Here is a 4,982-nt window from a genome sequence, read left to right as displayed (position 1 = left end):
CTGTGTTTCCTCCTCACCCTCTCCAACCTTGGTTTCCTCTCACACTTCCAACCTGTGTTTCCCTCCTCAACTCTTCTCCAACCTGTGTTTCCTCTTCACTCTCTCCAACCTGGTGTTTCTCATCACCTCCTCCAACACTGTGGGTTTCCTCCTCACCTCTCCTCCACCTGTGTTTCCTCCTCAACTCTCCTCCAACCTGTGTTTCCTCATCAACCTCTCCAACGCTGTGTTTCCCTCCTCACTCCCTCCAACGTGTGTTTCCGTCATCACTGCTCTCCAACGTGTGTTTCCTCATCAATTCTCTCCAACCTGTGTTTCCTCATCACCTTCCAACCTGTGTTTCCTCAATCACTCTCTTCCAACCGTGTTTCCTCATCACCTCCTCCCAACCTGTGTTTCCTCATCACTCTCTCCACCTTGGTTTTCCTCAATCAACTCTCTCCAACCTGTGTTTCCTTCATCACTCTCTCAACCTGTTGTTTTCCTCCTCACAGCTCTCCAACCTGTGTTTCCTCTTCACTCTCTCCAACCTGTGGTTTCTCCTCACTCTCTCCAACCTTGTTTCCCTCCTCACTCTCTCCAACCCGTGTTACGTCCTCACTCTCTCCAACTGTGTTTCCCTTTCACCTCTCCAACCTGTGTTTCCTCTCTCACATCTCTCCAACCTGTGTTCCTCCTCACTCTCTCCAACCTGTGTTCCTTCCCCACGTCCTCCAACCTGTGTTTTCCTCATCACTCTCTCCAACTGTGGTTACCTCCTCGACTCTCTCCAACCTGTGTTTCCTCTTCACTCTCTCCAACCGTGTTTCCTCCTCACTCCTCTCCAACCTGTGTTTCTTTCCACTCTCTCCACCGCTGTGTTTCCTCCTCACACTTCTCCAACCTGTGTTTCTCCTCACTCTCATCCAACCTGTGTTTCCTCTTCAACTCTCTCCAACTGTGTTTCCTCCTCACATCTCCAACCTGTGTTTCCTCCTCACTCCCCCTAACCTGTGTTTCCCTCCTCATCTCCTCAACCTGTGTTTCCTCCTCACTCTCTCCAACGTGTGTTTCCTCATCCAACTCTCTCCAACCTGTGTTTCCTCTCACTCTCCCAACCTGTGTTTCCTCATCACGTCTCTCCAACCTGTGTTTCCTCCTCACTCTCTCCAACCTGGTTTCCTCATCACTCTCTCCAACCTGTGTTTTCCTCATCACTCTCTCCAACCTGTGTTTCCTCATCATCTCTCTCCAACCTGTGTTTCTCATCACTCTCTTCACCAACGCTGTGTTTCCCTCCATCACTCTCTCCAAACCTGTGTTACCTCTCACTCTCTCCAACCTGTGTTTCTCTTCACTCGCTCCAAAACCTGTGTTTTCCTCCTCACTCTCTCCACAAACCTGTGTTTTCCTTCCCGCACACCTCTCCAACCTGTGTTTTCCCTCCTCAACTCTCTTCCAACCTGTGTTTCCGCTCCTCCCCACTCTCTCCAACCTGTGTTTCCTCTCTCACTCTCTCCAACCTGTGTTTCCTCATTCACTCTCTCCAACCTGTGTTTCCTCATCACTCTCTCCAACCTGTGTTTACCTCCTCACTCCTCCAACCTGTGTTTCCTCTTCACTCGCTCAACCTGTGGTTCCTCCCTCACCTCTCTCCAACCCGTGTTTCTTCCCACTACTCTCCAACCGTGTTTCCTCCTCACATCTCCAACAACTAACGCCGTGTTTTCCCTCCTCAACTCTCTCCAACCCTGTTTCCTCTTCCCACCTCTCTCACAACCCGTGTTTCCTCCTCACACTCATCCAACCTGTGTTCCTCCTCACACATCTCCAAACCTGTGTTTCCTCCTAACATCTCTCGTCCACCTGTGTTTCCCCTCCTCACTCTCTCCAACCTGTGTTTCCTCCTCAACACTCCTCTTAACCTGTGTTCATCCTCACTCTCTCCAACCTGTGTTACCTTCCTCAACTCTCTCCAAACCTGTGTTTTCTTCCTCACTCTCTCCAACCTGTGTTTCCCCTCTTCACTTCTCCTCCAACTGTGTTCGCTCCTCACCCTCTCCAACCTGTGTTTCTTCCTCACTCTCTCCAACTGTTTCTCATCACTCTCCCATACCTGTGTTTCCTCCCTCACACCTCTCCACCTGTGCTTTCTCCTCACTCTCTCCAACGCTGTGTTTCCTCCTCACTCTCTCCACCTGTGGTTTCCTCCTCACTCTCTCCAACGGGCTCACTTCTCCTAACCTGTGTTTCCTCCTCAACTCTCCAACCTGTGTTTTCCCTTCCCACTCTCTCCAACCTGTGTTTCTCCTCACTCTTCAAACCTGTGTTTCCCTTCATCCTACCTGTCCCTTCACCTCACAACCTGTTTCTCTTCACTCTCTCCAACACCGTGTTTCTCTTCACTTCTCTCCAACCTGTTTTCCTCCCATCACTCCTCTCCACCTGTTGTTTCACTCCTCACTCTCTCTCAACCTGTGTTTCCTCTCTCACTCTCTCCCACCTGTGTTTTCCTCTTCACCTCTCTCCAACCTGTGTTCCTCGCTCACTCTCCTCCTAACCTGTGTTTCCTCCTCACTATCCTCACAACCTGTGTTTTCCTCTCACTCTCCAACCTGTTTACCTCCTCACTCTCTCACCTTGGTTTCTTCTCACTCTCTCCAACCTGTGTTTTCCTCCTTCACTCTCTCCAACCTGTGTTTTCCTCCACATCTCTGCCCAACCTGTTTCCTCCTCACTCTCTCCAACCTGTGTTAACTCACCTCGTTTCCTCTCACTCTCTCCAACCTGTTGTTCCTCCTCCCTCTCTCCAACCTGTGTTTCTTCCCTCACTCTCTCCAACCTGTGTTTCCTCTCCACTCTCTCCAACCTGTTGTTCCTCCTCACCTCTCCATACCTGTTTTTCTTCCTCAGCTCTTCTCCACCTGTTTCTCACCTCTCTCCAACCTGTGTTTCCTCCTCACTCTCTCCAACCTGTGTTTTCCTCCTTCACTCTCTCCAACCTGTGTTTCCTCTTCATCTCTCCAACCTGTGTTTCCTCTTCACTTCTCTCCAACCTGTGTTTTCCTCTCACTCTCTCCAACTGTTCCTCCTCACCTTCTCCAACCTGTGTTTCCTCTTCCACTCTCTCCAACCTGTGTTTCCTCCTCACGTCCTCTCCAACCTGTGTTCCTCCTCACTCTCCTCCAACCTGTGTTTCCTCCTACTCTCTCCAACCTGTGTTTCCTCCTCACTCTCGTCCAACCTGTGTTTCCTCCTCACTCTCTCCAACCTGTGTTTCCTCCTCACTTCTCCAACCTGTGTTTTCCTCCTCACTCTCTCCAACCTGTGTTCCTCTCACTCTCTCCAACCTGTGTTTCCTGCCTCACTCTCTCCACCCTTGTTTCTCCTCACTTTCCAACCTGTGTTCTTCCTCACTCTCTCCAACCTGTTTTCCTCACTCTCTCAACACTGTGTTCCTCCCACCTTCCCCGGTTTCCTCCTTCACTCTCTTCCCAACCTGTGTTCTCCTCTTCAGCCTCTCCAACTGTGTTTCCCTCTCACTCTCCAACTGTGTTCCTCCCTCACTTAACCTTGTGTTTCCTCCTCATCTCTCTCCAACCTGTGTTTCCACTCTTCACTCTCTCCAACCTGTGTTTCCTCTTTCACTCTCTGCCAACCTGTGTTCCCCCACTCTCTCCAACCTGTGTTTCTCCTCACTTCCTCCAACCTGTGTTTCCTCCTCACTCCTCCAAACCTGGTGTTTCCTCCTCACTTTGATGCCTCTCTCCAACCTGTGTTCCCTCCTCATCTCTCTCCAACCTGTGTTCCTCCTCACTTCGTCCACCTGTGTTTCCTCCGCTCACTCTCTCCCAAAACCTGTGTTCCTCCTCACTCTCTCCAACCCTGTGTTTTCCCTCCTACTCCTCCTCCAACCTGTGTTTCCTCTTCACTCTCTCCAACCTGTGGTTTCTTCCTTCATCTCTCTCCCAACCTTGGTTTCCTCCTCACTCTCACTCCAAACCTGTGTTCCCTCCCTCATCTCTCCAACCTGTGTTTCCCTCCTCACTCTTCCCAACCTGTGTTTTCCTCTTCACACTCTCTCCAACCTGTGTTTCCCTCTTCAACTCTCTCCACAACCTGTGGTTTCCCTCTTCACCTCTCCAACCTGTGTTTTTCCTCTTTCACTCTCGTTCTCTCAACTCCTGTGTTTCTCTTCACTCTCTCCAACCTGTTGGTTTCCTCTCACGTCTCTCCAACCCTGTGTTTCTCTTCACTACTCCTCCTCCAAAACACCTGTGTTTCCTCTTCAGACATCTCCATCCAACCTGTGTTTCCCTCCTCACTCATCCGCTCTCCTCCAACCTGTGGTTTCCTCCTCACTCTCTCCAACTCCATTGTTTCCTCCCCTCACTCTCTCCAACCTGGTGTTTCCTCTCTACTCTCTCCAAACCTGTGTTTTCTCCTCCTCTCTCCTCCCACCTGTGTTCTTTCCCTCACTCTCGTCCAACCTTGTGTTTCTTCCTCACTGTGACTCTCTCCAACCTGTGTTTTTCCTCCTATACTCTTCTCTCCCAAACCTGTGTTTCCTCCTCACTCTCTTCTCCAAGACTGTGTTTCCTCCTCAACTCTCTCCAACTGTGTTTCTCCTCACTCTCTCCAACCTGTTGTTCCCTCCTCACTCTCTCCTAACCCTTGTGTTTCCCTCCTCACTCTTCCCCCCTGTGTTTCCTCCTCACTCCTCAAACCTGTGTTTCCTCCTCACTCTCGCTAACCTGTGTTTTCCCTCCTCCCTCTCTCCAACCTGTGTTTCCTTCTCACTCTCCTCCAAACAACGCTGTGGTTCCCCTCTCACTCCTCATCCAACCCAACCTGTGTTCCTCCCACTCTCCCTCCAACCTTGTTTCCTCCTCACTCTATCCAACCTGTGGTTTCCTCTTCACTCTCCTCCACCCTGTGTTTCCTCTTTCCACGTCTCTCCAACCTGTGTTTCCTCTTCACTCCTCCAACCTGTGAGTTTCCTC

The 4,982-nt window shown here is 50.7% G+C and overlaps 1 long non-coding RNA gene across 1 annotated transcript; it reads right to left on the bottom strand.

Annotated features, from left to right (window-relative positions):
• Nucleotides 1-1,156: 1,156 nt before the first annotated feature.
• On the bottom strand, nucleotides 1,157-3,308 carry LOC139023136 (uncharacterized). The gene is made up of 3 exons (XR_011474288.1): nucleotides 3,224-3,308; nucleotides 1,521-1,584; nucleotides 1,157-1,224 (listed from the first exon to the last, which is right to left on the bottom strand). It is a non-coding gene; the product is annotated as an uncharacterized lncRNA (long non-coding RNA).
• Nucleotides 3,309-4,982: the final 1,674 nt, after the last annotated feature.

Source organism: Salvelinus sp. IW2-2015, linkage group LG27 (assembly GCF_002910315.2).
Source record: "Salvelinus sp. IW2-2015 linkage group LG27, ASM291031v2, whole genome shotgun sequence".
Classification (NCBI taxonomy): domain Eukaryota; kingdom Metazoa; phylum Chordata; class Actinopteri; order Salmoniformes; family Salmonidae; genus Salvelinus; species Salvelinus sp. IW2-2015.
Note: the sequence above shows the minus strand (reverse complement) of the source record. Positions and strands in the feature narration are given on the sequence as shown.